This window comes from Anas platyrhynchos, chromosome 8 (genome assembly GCF_047663525.1).
Source record: "Anas platyrhynchos isolate ZD024472 breed Pekin duck chromosome 8, IASCAAS_PekinDuck_T2T, whole genome shotgun sequence".
NCBI classification, from domain to species: domain Eukaryota; kingdom Metazoa; phylum Chordata; class Aves; order Anseriformes; family Anatidae; genus Anas; species Anas platyrhynchos.
The window spans coordinates 9,453,112-9,469,577 of record NC_092594.1 but is presented as its reverse complement, the minus strand read 5'-3'; positions in this window follow the sequence as shown (position 1 = coordinate 9,469,577).

The following is a 16,466-nucleotide window of genomic DNA, read 5'->3' as shown; positions in this document are numbered from 1 at the left end:
TAATACTGTATTTGTTTCTTAGTAAATGCTTTGTGTTGTATTTCTGTTTCTAAACTTGTGGCACTACAACCTTGTTTTTCCAGCAAGTTCTTCTGTTTCCTTTTGGTTAAGCTATAGAGAGGCAAAAGGTCCCCCCATCACCAGGAGAAATCACCCACCCTTTTGGTGCTGCTCACCACAAAACCAACTCCTTTCCTGGCCTTTGCTCATTAACAGATAAACAATTAACTCAATCACAAAGGCACTTTGAGCCTGTCCCCAGTCTCAGCTGCTCCTAGTACCCCCCACACCCCGCAGCACACAGCAGCAGGGAGCTGCCCTCATGGCGTCAGGGCCTGCTCCCACAGCGAGGCCTGCAGGCCGGGAGCCCGGCCCGCTGCTACCTGTAGCTCTGGAGCTGCTGCATCAGGGCAAATAAACTGAATTGCTGAGGGGAGTGTTGCCACAATAGAAATAGCAGCAAGCAGTGTGTTTTTGTGCGGTAGTTATAACCGGTAGCGTCCCCAAATTGCTGCGTGACAGCCACAGGCTAGCCGCCCCATACAGACGATTTAGCAAAGGCTCCTGGATGTGCATAAATTTACAGTATCTGCCCACTGCTAAGGAAGAAATACATTTGAAGCTGGCTTTCTTAGGATTCTTGTTTAGCTGTTTATTCTGCCATTATTGGAGATCAATACCTCTTCAAAGGGAAGATTTTTATGAATGACTGCAGTAATATTTTAACTCCAAAGAAATTACTTAGAATTCCAATTTGTCCCCAATTCTCCTGAGTACCCCAAGGTCACGTCCTGTCAGGGCAGAGCAATATCTGTGACTGAATCTGTCTGAAAAAGGAGAAGGCAGGGCAGCAGGTCAGGTATGCTCTCCAGGTTACTCCTGTTTATTATGGCAGAAGGCTTCGTAACCTGGGGAAATGGGCTTTTGTTGTTCCCACTGATCTCATTTTCTTGGCATGTGCATGCTAAGCAGGAAAGCAGATGAACTCTTGAGAAACAAAGATACTTTTTTAATGCAAATGCTTCTAGTATCTCAGAATAAAGAAATATGGAAAGTATAGGCTATATAAGCAGAATTGTTTTGACACAAAGAAATGTTTAGCATGACTTTCCATAAAGCAGCTGCGGCTCTGTGAAGTCAGCAGAACTGTGAAGTGACAACATCCAGTGTTTATTGTTTATAATTAGTGATTTCTCTCCCTACTTCAACTTCAGTGTCCATATTACTGTGTACAAACCCAGCACAATTATCCTCATTTATGGATAGTTGGAAAACTGTCTTCTCCCAGAGATTATAGTCCAAAATGATTGTGTGCGTATGTGTGTATTCAAAGGTAGTAACGTTGTGGGTAGGATATATGCAATTTAAAAATAATCCTTCTGTGAAGGCAATAGCTGAACTTTTTGTGGGAAGAAGGCTTCTAATACTTTATAACGAATAGATTACTATAAAGAATAGATTACGTAGCCTTTCAATGACATGAAATGCAGGACTGAGCATGCAATTTTCTGATGCGATGTGAGCTCTCATCAAGCAGGAGGCCAGCTTAGTTTGGCAATTAAAGGAGGCACAATAGGAAACACCCGGATCTCTGTACCTCTTTTGCAGAGAGCAAAGGGCTCAGAAAGTGTTCGCTGCTGTCTGGAAGAATGGTTGTGGTAGCACATGCCACCACATGGAGATGGGATGGTTCAGCCCCCGTGGACGTGCGACGCTCCCACATGAGGCAGTGGCTCCCATCCCAAGGCGGGAGCCTGGCTGTGACACTGGTGACACTGTGCCTGCTGCCAGGAGAACACACAGCAGAACAGGTTAGATTTACACACCATTCTGCTTCTTCAGTCATTGTCTTTTCATTTCAGAATGCTTCAAAACCTAGAATTTAAAGATTGCCTATGAAATGAAGTGGCCAGAAGTGCTTGGCACCTGAACAAGAATCTTTGTTTTGATGAAAACAAGATGCCTTCTGCTTTTGACCTTTCTATTCTTTTACCACAGGGAGACACACCATGCTGTGAAAAGTTATTTCAGAGCATAGCTTAAAAAAAAACAATTTGTTGTTGTTGTCATGTTTTTAGGCACAAAGGAAGTTTGGGTTTCTTTTCCTGCCGCTGCCAGGTTCTGCCCACCGGGAAACTCCCCCTGCCTCCATGGTAATGGCAGCTGAGGCCCAGTTTGGACAGAGAGGCTCTGAGCCTGGTACCAGCAGTGGGAATCGCTTCCGTGCTGAGCTTGGGCAGCTGACGCCTAACACTGTGCAAGGGCTGTGCTCATTCTCCACAGCAGCTCCTGTGCTTAGTTAGAAAACATGCGAGATGGTGTGTGATGGAAGGGCATGATCTTGCAACAGATAGATCATTATCACAGAGGCTAATTACCCTTTGCTGATTCCTGGACAAGGAGATTAGCATCAGTGAGGCTGGGAAATCTATCAAGAATAAAAAGAGACACAGAAGACAAACAATGGAAATTAGATCCCACGGTTAAACAAAGCAGCAAGACGTTTTCTGAGGCAGAATGAAGCCCAGTGCTCCCTCGTCCTCCCTGCCGCTCGCAGGAGGGGGAGGAAAGGTACTGATAAATTGTGGCTCTTTTGGCACCACTGAGCGCAGCAGCCAAGATGACAAAAGAGCTGCTGCCAGCCTGTGCTGAGCCACGTGCGTCACATCCCAACCACAGACACCGCTTGGGGACAGCACAGCAACTTCACCTGCAACAGAGCTGAGGAGCAGCAACACCACAACAACCGGCCTGGCACCTGGGGACTTGGGTGCCATCAGCAACGGCCTTCAGGCTTCCAGCATTTGAGCATGTGTGCTTAAACATAAGACCTGAATTTATAGGCAAACAGTTACAACAGAGAAATAGGGTGACATTTTTAAAACCACTTGGCAGTGATAAACCTTCCCTGTAATGAGGTCAGTGGCATTTCTTTCTACATGTCTTGAATGGAAACCAAATTAGGTCTGTGATGAAGTGCTTTTGTAAATCAGACCTGTGCAGTAAGCAAGCAGGTACAGCGTGTTCCTCTCTTCGACAGGTTAGGGATATCTCCTGTCGTGCAGTACAGCTTGAAGTACTTCTTGATGACAAAGAAACTATTGATTATATCTAGAAAAAACAAGGTCATTGTGCATATGAAAGCAAAGATATTTGAAATGTTCCTAATAGGTTACAAAATTACACATTTGATATTTAAAAAGAAAAAGGAATATATGTTTGTCTCTCTAGAGTTTCCCTACACAATTAGGAAAAAAGTGCACCTGTGTTAAGAAGAATGCAAAAACCTTCTTCCAGGAGAGCAGGCCACTTGTAGTGAAGAACTGCTAACCGCCAAACAGCCAGGAGGCTCAGAGAGGTGCATTTCTATGTCCTTACCCAAGCAATAATGCCCCAGTAACACTACACCACAGTAATGGATAGAAAATTAGAAAAATCCTCAGGAAAAAAGCAGTTTATGAAAAGATTAGACACACAAGTGTGTGTTGAATATGCATGCACAATTGCATGCTTAATTTGCACACCCAATTATTGCCATTGTGCATAAAATTGAATAATTACCCATGAAAATAACTGATTATGGTTATTTACTTCTATAATTACTTGATTTGCACATACAATCATGGTAATTAGGCACACAAATTAGTCATCACACAATTGCATGCCTAACCTTATTAAGAATCAAAATCAATGTATTTATTTTAAATTGCGTTTGTCCAATGCTGTTGTACTGTGATTTTGGCTGGTTGTGGAGCTGACACATGGAGCACAAACCAGTTTCAGAGCCTGCCTTGCCCTGCTGCCACTTGGCAGCCGTCTGCACAGCCCATGAGTGCTCTGGACCCCCCTGGACCCAGTGCTGAGCTCCTGCACAGGAGACTGTAGTAATGGCATAAAAAAGAGAAAAAGCAGGCAAAATGTGTCAACATTTTTCTAAACGGCATACAGTGTTCAAGTATGTACGTTCAATTCAGGAACAAGGTAAATTAAAAAAAAAAAAAAGTTTTAACAATTCGTGAGGAGGAAATGGGAGGTAATACATGTATATAGGAAACATTTTAATGATGCTTTTCAGCATTAAATCTGTGAAATTTTGTAAGTACCGTATAATCAGTTAGTATAAGATTTCTGAAAATCCAGAGAAACTGTTATATTCAGTTCATAGTCAAAGTCAGCTAAGGATGGAGATGTTAAATGCCCAAGCCTGCATCTATTCTCTGATACAATCCCAGTAATAAAATCCAATTTCATCTCCTAGATTTGTGATTTCACTTATTAGTCTAAATGTCTTCCCTTTGTGGATGTCCTGTCTCCAGGTGCAGTAGGTGAAGATACCTTTATTAACTTTCCTATAAATCACATTTTGCTAGGAAACATAATAAAAGCCTGGGGAATTAGTCAATAAAATAATGCTGCTTCTCTATCACTTAATAAATGGCTGGGTCCTGCAGTTGGAACTTGGTATGCTCTCTAATTAAAAAGAACAAATATGAGAAAAACACTGGCAACTTGAAATATTGAGCTGTTTCATGTTTGTTACTGGAGCCTTCTTGAGTACAATTTTCTAATAATTGGGCCAGATGGACAAAAAAAAAAAATAGCATGACAGCTTAAACTGAGTATGTTTCTATATAGAAAGAATCATGCATAGAGGATTTGTGAATTTCCCTATACATAAATCACCACAAGCCCTACTGTGTATGTGCATATAATCTACTCTTTTTCCTGCCACTTTTGAGTTAACACCAAGGTAGTTAATGTTAGAAGAAATATAGGGGTTAAAACATTTTGTCCTGGATGTATCTTTTTTGTTGTTGTTGTTGTTAATTATGTCTTAATTTAGTTCTTGCTTAATGCACTTTAGAATGAATTGTATTTCTTGTAATTGCTTTATTATTACTTGACATTAGACCTTATGTTAAGCAATCAAAATGGGATGGCAGGCTGAAAAGGAGGGAAGATGATCAAGATATAGTGAAGATGAGTTTGCATCTCTAAAGCAATCACATAGTGCCCAACTGCCAGAAACGTTATAGGATTATCATTACACTTGCTCTAGATGACATTCTATCAAAGAGAAGAAGAAAGAATCCCTGAGCAGCAGCTATTTGATTTCCCTTAGCTTGCAATGGAGATTTGCTCTGAGTAGCTGCACGCACGGGAGACCTGCTGCCAGCCCGGTTCTTCTTTGCCACCGGGTGCTGAAACCACCTCGCCTGGCAAGCCACAGGCCTTGGGGTGCCTGAGCGAGCACCTGGGCATGCCCACCTCTGAAACGCCCGCTGAAGTCAATGGCAAAAATGCTTTAATAAAACCAGCTAATGCCCTGATACAAAAGCTCGCTGCCAAATCCCTTAAAATATTAGTAGATCTAGGTGTCAAAATATGCCAGAAAAATATAGTGCCTTTGCAACATAGCCCCATTAGTATTTTATGGCAGTAAGAACCTTAAGACTCCCCTATCTTAAATCCTAAGGAAAGCCGTTTAATAGAAATAACTCAGGACTTCCAAAGCAAACGTTAACACCTCTTGCTAGCTTAATTCTTTCACAAGGCTATTTTTATAAATCACAAGTAATTGATGGTTTATAATGTAATTGCAACCAGTCTGAAGTTAAGACACAAAAGAAAAACCCAACCCCAGGAGGTGTTTTAACTTTAAACCATTCATTCTGCAGTGCATGGTCCTACTGCAGCCTGATGGCATACAAATTCAATGTGCTGAGCAAGTGCTAGGACCTTGCAGAAAAAAAAATATTATTTATTTACCTGCATAAGGATAGCATTATTATTTCTTTTTTTAAATCTGTATATTTCATGCTGCTAAGGGGTTATTTGTTTAGTTGATGTAATAGTTTCCATAATGATTTCTGATTACCAAAATGCATAGCATAAATGGTAATCAGTGCCCCTTTCAAAGCAAATGCTGATGCTGAGTACCTCCTATGAGTTTAATCACAGTGTGGGATTCACACCGTAATGTGTTATAATTGCCCCCTACAAAGTTGATCCCGTTTCATTTTAATATCACCAGACTAACTACTGAAACTCAACATGAGTTCCCTAAATGCTGTGTTCTTCATTGAGAATTTTACATACATAATGAATCTCAAATAAGGTTACCATGAGAAAGGTGAGGCACTTTTTTAAGAAATGCCTTGGTTTTTAATAGCTCTAAAATCAGTAGTGGTACTTTCAAAAGTTCACACTGTTGGACACTTCGCTTTGAGATCCAGCCTGATTGCTGTTTCCTTTAGATAATTTTACCTATTCTTTGACAGGAGCAAAGTGTGCAGCAACGCAGCAGAAAGCTTTGTACTTGGTTACGTTCTGGCATTGGGAAGTTTATCCTCATTTTCGTACACACGGAGTCACCTATGTACATCCGTGCACGCCGAGATGAGATGGTAACTCCTGTACTACTTTAAAAACAGCTGTTCAAGGGACACAGAAATAAATGTTGTTTTGAGCCGAAGACCTGAAAGAGCAACTGGAGCTGCAGTGCACACCTCACCTGGAGTCAGAGCATGTGCCACCCACCTCTCATGTCTGTAACAAGGACTGTTATTTGCATGGCGAGCCACAGCTATCAAATTATTCACTATAAATACCTCTCCATGGAAACGGCACTCTTTTTGGCTACTTGTCACCTATTTGCAAGCCAGTCCTTGAGCTCTTACAGTTAACACACGCTATTGAAAATACTTCAGGGTTCCCACAGCACTTCCCATTGGCCAAAACCAGGCCAGCCCTGCCACCGCCCCTGGGGTGCAGGTGCTCCGAAATGCAACTCAAAGGCCTTTGAGGGTGCGGGGGTGCCCAGCCCAGCTGAGTGGCTGAAGGCAGCAGGACACCTGCCTGCTAGGAGCGATATCAGCACCGCAGCTGTGCCGAGGGCATCAGCCAGAGCTCACTGCTGCGGCTTCTGAATCCACCAAAGGAACAACCATTCACATCAGGCAGTCATCTGGAGTTAATCATGGAAATTATTGGGAAGGAAAACACCTCAACGAGCCAAACAACTAAGCTAAACACAAAACAACAAAACCAACCAAGCAAGCAACCAAAAAACCCACCAGAACTGTCCATCTTAAATTGTGTATGTTAAAGGGATTGCCTAAGGGGCTCTGCAAGACTTCTGGTAAACTTCCAGCAGTGCTTGAAAACTTTCTGGTGTAACGTTGTCTCCAGCTGAGTTTTAAAAACCAAACAAGCTTCTGAGTCCCTGCTGGTGGCTGAGCCCCAGAGCCAACCCAGGAAGGGTGACACAAGCCCTCCTCACGTGTCTGTCTCACCTCATGTTTTACTGCTCACTTCTCCTCTCCTCCATGTCTCTGCCCTTTAACCACTTGTCATCTCCTTGTCCTGCAACACTGAGCAATGCAAAAATTGCAGTAGATGCAAAAAATTAAACATTCTAACACACATTTCACTAGTCCAAGCCCCTGCAAAGAGACAACATCGTGTGCAGTATCTGGCCTTTTTCCCTTCTTTCTACTGCCTCCCCCCAGCAGACAGATTTACCCAGACAGCAAATTCCTTCTCATCTTGCTCTCTTCTCTTTGTCTGTTCTGTACTTTTGTTTATGAGAGAGGAGGGAAAAATAAATAAATAAAAAGAAAAGCAGAACTTGTGCAACCAAACATCCAGCTTCCAAACAATTTCAATCACTTCATGCTACCTTTAAAAGCATTTACCAATGCCAAAAACAACTGAAAATAATTTATGCAGCTCAAAGGAAGAAAATGAGATATCCATCTATCTTGAAAGTTAAAAATGAATCTTAAATATAAAATGCTCTGTGCTTTTTCTAGCCTTTCACAAGAGATTATTTAGCAAAAAGAGATGTGACACTGCTAAAGCACAGAACTGCCCTTGCCTGTGCTGTGCCGTAGCACCCATTGATGCCAGTGCTCCCAACTTGGTTGATGATCAGCCAGCCTGTGCACCAGTCCACCTCTCTTCCTCCCTGGTTAACACCAGTAATTCATTTTTTTTCCATTTTTGAGTGGAAGTCACTTTGGCTTGTCAGGTGTGCTCAGGAAGGGGGCAGACTGAAAGGCCCTGAATGGCACACCATAAATACCCAAGCAAAGCATGTAAAGAGATGTTTACTGAGTATTGATTCACAGACCTTCCATTTTTAAAGCCACTAACAACCTGGACCCACACACAAACTTGCCAGATTTCTATTTTAAGACAGCATATATTCAATATGTAGCTCTGCAAATTTCAGACTCAAGGACTATTTCAGATATGAACATCACAACAGATCTTCCAAAGCTATTGTAACTATTGTCAGAGAGCATTCATAGTTTCAAAAATAATTAAGTCAGAAATGCTAGGGTATATCTTGCCAAGGTCCTCTAAAGTTTATTCCTTGAGCAGCATTGTTTGAGAGGGAAAAAAAAAAATAAACAAGAAAAAAAGAAAGCATTGTGAATTGTAATTACTCAAAAGCTACAGTAAATTCCTTCACAGTTGAACTCAACTGTTTAACACATGAAAACTCTAATTGACAACTCTGAACCGAAGTGTAAATTTGTCAAGGAAGGATGCGCAACAAGTTTTTTGGGGGTTGTTTCCTTTTCTCCTTGTATATCCCAGTGAGTGCTGTTGTGATTTGGATCTATTACTTCTGAATATTGCATGAAGCTGACAAGCACTTGTCATTTAAAGACCACATGGAGGCATTTAGTTTTCCATTTAGACATAATAACACATTATGCAAATCAGCTTGCCAAGGAAAGCTGGAGGCTTACATGAAATAAACTGTCAAACACTAGTTGCTAATAAATGAACATTTCTTTATAGATTGTCTTAATTTGGGCAACTGGAAAATAAGCGTGGCTGCACGGATAGACATTCTTTCAATGTGAAATCCTGCGGATCATGCGGAGCAGAAATCTTTATGGCATATTAATATTCCCTGCCTTGACAAAGTTAAACAAGCAGAGGGAACTTTAAGCAGCCATGTAAAACCTTTGCAGTATGTTGCACCAAACAAGAGGGGCTTTGAGACCAGCTCCCTGCATCGCAGAGGCCAGCAGGAGTTGTGCCGTGCCTGGGCTGGGCAGCATCCTCCTGGCCCACAGGGAAACCTCACAGCCCAGCCCCAGGCAGGGTTAAGGCTTAAGGGTTAAGGTGAGGGGACCTTGGGAAGACGTAGCATAAGACAAATGAACCAAAACATGGACTCCACAGATGAGTGATGGTCCGGGCCTCTCATACGCTGGCAACTGGGCGAGCACCCCACTCAGTCCAGCTTCCACAAGCATTCACCAAATTAAACGCATGCAGACCTCTACAATAAGTCGAACAATCAATCAGTGGATGAGCCACTATGGCAGCACAAACAGATTTGCTTGTAAGAAGCAGGTTGCCAGGAGTCAAAGGACGGTTCTTGCTAGAGGGATTTTCTTCCCCTTGGCCTGATAATGTAATATTAGAAATGGTGCATTTCTACGCTGTGATGGGAGAAGGGCTTCAGCACTGAGCTGTTCTGTGCCACGTTGAAATATTCTATTAGTTAAGAAGGAAAAGAAGCCTTGGGATGCCAGAATGCCGGGTCCTGCTGGGGAAGAACAAGCCAGGAGAAAAGTGTCTCCTGCCAGCAATTATTCGTCCACTCTCTAAGCAGAACATGCTAAAAGAAGGATTAAAAACAACAACAAAAAAAGAAAAAAAAAAGAAAACACAACAGAAAAGCAACCACCAAACAAACTAAAATACAGCATCAGTCATTACACTCTACTTGTACAAATTAAAAGCTTTATGTAGAATATTGATTTACAAATTCGCTCTATAAATATAGCCTAATTGCTCTACATTTTTAATATTGCTTTGAAGGGAAACTCAGGCCAATATGCAATTCCAGTGGTTAATTTACTATGTCGTTCCTTGTTTCTATTTTTTAATAATGTGTATAACATACAGTTGTTTCTCAGTTGGCACTTTTTCATCCTGTAGGAAACTACACTACACCCTAAAGTAATATTCTGTCAGAAATCCACTCTTAATTGGGCTTATCAAGTAGTATTTCCACTTTAGGAAGGAAGGATTATAGTCTAATTTACAGAGAAGTTCATATGACAGTAGCAGACATTTATATTTGAGTAGCTGGTTTGGGATCTGTCCAAATCTTTCTTTTTTGCTTCTTTTTAATTAATACTTCAGGCATACAGGATAGGTTCTTTCTTTCCTTTTTATTTTTTTTTTTAACTGAATTGAAGGATTTGATTTCACTGGGCATTTTGCCATTAGGAAAAAAAAAAAAAACAAAAAAAAAAAACTAGGGAGAAATCAATGAACTTCTGTTTTGTAGCTAACCCTAAGTTTTTCAGGTATAAGGGAAACTTTACCTGGTCAAACCGCCCTGTCCTTCCCGCACAGGATGAGTAAGGAGCAGCTATTTTAAGATGAAGTAAACTTTCTTAACCATTGTGTGATCCCAGCAACCCTCCCAGAATGACCAAAAGAAGGTATATTAAAAGTTATTTGAAACTGAAGACTTGGATATTATTTAAGAGCTTTTGCAAAGCTTCCTGATAGCTCAAAACTTCATCTTTCATTAGTCTGTGCAAATTTTGCTGTACCGTGACTCTCCACAAAATGGTAAGATTCAAATTTAGGTTTTAATAAAGGCTGTCAACTGCTTGTGGGTGGAAAAAGTGCAAAGCAGCAGTCTGGTTCTATTCAGGATTCACACCTGCAGTGTGAGAACGAGGAGACACCTGACAGGGCACAAAGAAGATTCAGTCTTTTTAAATGAAAGAAAGTGCTCCTTTACATAGTGAGCAAAAAACTTCTAGAAGCTGCTGTCACAGGGGACTGGAGATGGACCATATCAACAGATGCAAGGAGCATCAACACAAATTTGTGGAGAACAAAGTCCACATACAGATACATCAGAGCCTAGACAGAAGATTGTAGCTCACAAGGAATACGTACAGCCAGAAATGTAAGCAAGCTGCCAATTTGAAGCATGAGCTTTCCAGCCTCCTCTTCTGAATCCTAAATTTACTACATCAAGGTGTTGCTTATCCACATACGCACACAGCCCAGAGCCCCAGCATGCAGTAGTGGTGAAGTGGAAAATGCTGAAGAAACTCATGAAAGAGGAACACAGCATTGACGGTGCATCAGGGGTGAAAACAAAATGCAAAACCAAAGTAAACCTGCTTTCCTAATGCGTATTCCCCTGCTCATTTTGTTCATGTGACAGCCGATTTCAGACAACTACCAGCAGCTCCACCAACAGCTCCGCTAATCCTCAGCATTGTGTAAATACTGCAGAATTGCCACGGGCTTATATGCAGAACAGCACTAATGTTATCAGCTCTGATCAATTAGCAGAAAGAGGATCCTAACAGCGGGCTTGTTTTGGTATCGTCTTAGCATTATTAAACAAAACTGTTTTTAAATTTGGGAATTAGCTGAAACAATGTGGCACAAACCTGAACTACTGACTCTCATTGGAATCAGACAAGGGCACTGAGATGGAATTTCATTAGATTGTTATTTCCTTGCTCTCCTCTTGACATAGTCAATCTTTCTTGCAGGGTTTACATTAATAAATAATTACCTATGGCAAGAGAAAGAGATGCATAAAAGGCCATACAAGTGCTCGCGTACAGCAGGCAGCCTTTTAAAAACCAAAGATGGAATTGAAAAGTTTCACTAATCCAAGCCTTGTCATCTGCAATGCTGTTGAAATAACCCCCTGAAGCACTGTTGAAAGGCACAACGGAGCAGCGCAGAAAGCAAGAATCGGTCGACTTCGAGATGATACTGTCTACTACAAGGGCATCTCTTTGTAGCAAAGATTAAAGGGAGAGCGCTTTTTCCTGAACGCTGTTGACTTATACAACTACCATTCAGCAATTTTACTTTCTTTTTGTGGTCTAGCATGTATTATTAATGTGCAGCCCTTTACAGAACGTACTAAATTCCTTTTGCGTTTAGCGCTTACAAAACATACAGAGAGGGGGAAAAAAATTGTCAGTGGTTTTCACAGTCTAAACAATAACAAAGTGCCTCCAGGATCCATTTTAATGAGAAACGCCAGTGTTGCACTGTGGAAGTCTTGAGATGGGCAATGTGTGCAAGCAGATTAATTATAATTTAGGAGGCAGGAAATACATGTACATGAGTTTTATAACGTTGCTTGTAGAAAATAAATATTCTGTTAATCACTGCAAGAGTTGCATTTCCTCAAAGGTGCCATTAACCTATAAATATATGTGCCACATACATTTAGAAAGAGCAGGAAAGGAAAGAGCCCTTGCTCTCTCCCCTCTCCAAAACTTCAAGCCGATACATTTTCTTCTCTTGTAACCAGCACTGACTTTTTGATCTCTATTTTGGGGAGACTTTTTAAGGTTGAAATTAGTGGAAGTTTTCCTGGGCTTAACATAGACCTCAGCAGGCATGCAGTGTGACACCCAGCAGTCCTGTGCACGTGCACAGGACAGATTTATTATGGCTGGCATGCTATGTAAGCGATGGCTTCAATCTGCACTGGAGCAGTCATTGACTTTCATGAAGCCTTTATGGATGACCGAGCGCAAGGGGCGTCTTCTGCTATCTTTGCCGGATTTCTGGGTGACATTTGCAAAGCAAAGCCCTCTCAGTGCCCTGATGCAGAATTTCTGTACTGGAAGAGGCACTTCTCTGCCTCCAGCAAATCCAGTTGGCAGCTGACACTGGTGTCTGCAGCCTTCCAAATGGTAGATGATAAGAGAGGGGAATTTTAACAATGCGGAGACTTGATTCATAACCTCACTGAGCATATTTGATAACTACAGTGTAATTTCTGGTTGTAATTCAGAGGAGGACTGCATTGTTTTACAAGATAAATGTATTAATCCCTATTCTTCTGTGGTGGGTATCTAGGAGATTAACTACATTGCTGAATGTGTGAATTTGTCTGTGACCAAAACCTGACATGAATACAAACTATATGAATGATTTCTCAGACTCTTTTGTTAGGGAATAATCTCTAGACAGATGTCCACGATATCTGAACAGTCAGTCCCACGCTGTATCATTTATCTGAAATTCGTACCCCAAATAAAACTACTTGCCTACAAGTTGTTTGTTCTGTAACTGCTGCATTACCCTCTAACCCTCCTGGATTCACAGCGTTCAGAGGACCTGGGCTCACAGTCAGGCCCTTCTGAAGTGATATGTTCATGATGAAATGGATGTGGTACAGTCCTTTGAATAAGACAGTTTGTTTAAAGAAATACTTTGATAGCTTTCTATAGGAAGGCAGCTCTTGTGAAGTGGAAACATTTTCCATTTACCAGTCAAAAAAGCGCAGAAATGTACTTCTTGCTCCTACTACTTCAAATCCCGCCAACAGTGCTGATCTTACTCTCCCACCGAAACCTTCATCTTGTCCCAGATCCACAGCAGTCTCACTCCCATGCCTTCCAGCCCTGAGAAGGTTCGGAGAAGAGGGCTGCTCGCCCCTGTCTGACCTAGGCACACGATGGGTCGGACAAAATCCCAGCCATGTGGGCTCACACACCTGCACCAGAGCTGCTGGCACCAAGAACCCCCAGCCTCAGTGCCGCAGCTTTGCAACCCAACCAGTAACACCAATTCATTAACCCCACTGAAAGTAGGGCTCTTTGTGCTTCACACGTACCAACTGCAGCATCCACGCTGAGCAAGTGCTTTCCATATCTCAGTGTTATACACAAGGTAACTCAAAGTCCTTTTTTTTTCCCTGGAACTAGCAATATTTGATGCTAGTGCAGAGCTGTTAATTCTGTCTCAAATTATATTCCGCAACTTCTGCAATTTTCATATACGCAGGCTGATTCAGGTTCCTCTGAACAGATTAGTTACTTATAAATGTTCAGTTAATCCATACAAATAGATTGCACTAAGGTTTTTTTTTTTTTTCCCCTGCACCTGCTATGGTTACATGATGTGATTTATTTCTGAACAACTTTTACAAGCAAGTGGAAAAAGTGAATAACAATAAGCAATGCGTACTTGGGTTATTTGGGGGGGATCCATGTTAAAATTTGTGAAGCTTTTAGAATAAATGAGCATTTCCCCCAAACCCTTGGCAACCGATTACTTTCAGAAAATGATCTCTTGCCTGCACTTGTAATTCAAAAATACCCTCTTTGGATCCCAGGCACACAGAGGACACTGCATACAGATAAGATCTTCAGAGGAGACGAAACACTGTCTTCTGAAAAATAGAGGGAACAAAGCCTCCCTCCCCGAGGCAGCAGATTTTGGTGCTGTGGGTTCAGACAGCAGGCGCAGGAGGACGCAGCGCCCAGCCCCTGCTCGGGCAATGCTTCGCAGTGCTGGGTCACACTGGGTGGCGGCACCCTCGCCAGCATCACTCCCTCCCCGGCCCCCACACAGGGCAGCAGCAGCCCTGCTCTCCCTCCCCAGCTGCCCAGGTGGAAGGAGGAGGTGGTTTCTAATCAGCTTTGAGGCCCGCATCTCGCAGATGCTGGGTTTCCCCAAGCAGTCTTCCACTGTTTGTTTATGCCTAAAGCCAGCTCTGCAGAGAGGAGCGGGCAGGATCGGCAGCAGCGCTGCCCACTGCTTTACACACACGTGGGTCCCACTGCCTGGTGCTTGTCAACGTCCCCAGGATGGTCACTGAGCCACTGCCCGACCCAACAGGAGCCTGCACTGCTGCTGCCGGGCAAAGCTGGGCCAAGCAGCCACATTGAGCCACTGCTAACGAGCAGCCCAGGGCACAGCTCTCCAAGGCAGAGACCTCCCCCTCGCCATCAGGGCCCTGGTATTTATGCATCTGCAGCCAAGGCGCAAAAACAACCCCAAAGCCAGCACCAGCTGACCACTGACACTGCTGTACCACAGGGAGACCCTGCTGCGGTCCCTTTTCTGGAGCAGTGACTTGAACTGAGCCCCCTGTGTCCTGGGTGTCCAGTGACTGATACACTGGTGTGGATTTCCCTCCCCTTGCAGCTACTTGACTTTGTACAATTGGCTTCAAATTACTGGAAAAAATCCCCCAGCGCATTTTTCCATTCCAGGTAAATGACCCAGCTACCTGGGACCCAAATCCATCCCCATCCCAGAGCAAAAAATGAGCCAACAGAGCAGCTCCAGCGGTGTGGAAAAGGCAGAAAAGTATGACAGACCTGGTGGTGCGGATACCCTCTCCAAACTGGAAGTGGCACATTTTCAAGTCCTTTCCCCTGAACACAGGCAATGTTTCATAGGTGTGCTCAAAGCAGTAAGGCTCCTGGAAGCACGGAGCATGCAGGACTCGGAGCCGCTCTGGAACTTCTCTATATCCCTAGCAGCCGAACTACCTCCACCATGAAGCATTTCAGCCAGCAATATTAAAAACTTCTCTGTTGGAATGAGGGGAGCTTTCACAATTGTTATTATTAATTTTAGAATAATTAAGTGAGAAGCTGTAAGGCTATCATTTTCTCAGCAGGACAACAAAATCTTTCAGCTCTGTGAAATGTTTTACTATGCCCATATGTTTGGCTACAGCTGAGTCCGACTATAAAAGTACGACATCTTTTAATTACATTTTAATGAAAGCTGTAACTAATCTAATAGCTCATTTGTTAGTACCTTGTGGGAGAATGAAAAGCACAAGAATGACCTCAGAATTCGTGTTTTTGGAGTCTGTGGAAAGATACGGGACTGTCGTCATGTCACATTCCTGTTAAAAGCCTACACTGTCAGATTTTATTGGCCAATGACCACAAAGGACATCTACATTTAAACAGCGTTTAAAGGCGTGCTCCAATGTGTCTCAGTAGGACAAGTGCTTTCCTCCATTTGTCAGCTTTCTCAAACACTGAAGGGAGCAGAAGATGTTCAAGGGGCATATGGTCTAGGAGCACGTCTCGCTTGAAGGGCTGCCCACTGACTTCATTGAGCTTTGAATCAGACCTTTACAGAGGTATCTCCTGTTGAGACCTTTCACAAACCCTTCTTCAACACAGTGAGCAGGATCATTTCAGCTATTACATACATTGAAAAAATTGTTTCTGAGCCTTCAATAGACATAATTTCCCCCACCTCTGAAAACTGACATCTCTTTTATATTCATCAACAATAGCATGACTTTTATACCTTGCCTGCCTGCCCTATAGACGAATACAGTCATAATATTCATAATTGCTGCATATTTCTCTAGAACCAGTGAACTATACCTTGTGGATTCAGACTTAGAAAGCTCAAGGACAGTTTGGAATTGAATACATCAAGTAGTGGGCTCAAAAAAAGAAAAAAAAAAAAAAGAGAGAGAAAACAAAACCACACAATTTCAACTACTAGGGGAAGAAAAAGTGCTTCATAAAGGAAATCAAGCATTTGGTGGGCATAGTTTGGCCCCTAGTGGATTGTAATTCTCATTGTCACATTGAATTGGTAGACTTTGCTTAAGCAAAAGCCAGGACAGAATAACCCTAGAGACTAAATTACCTCTCGCCTTCGAA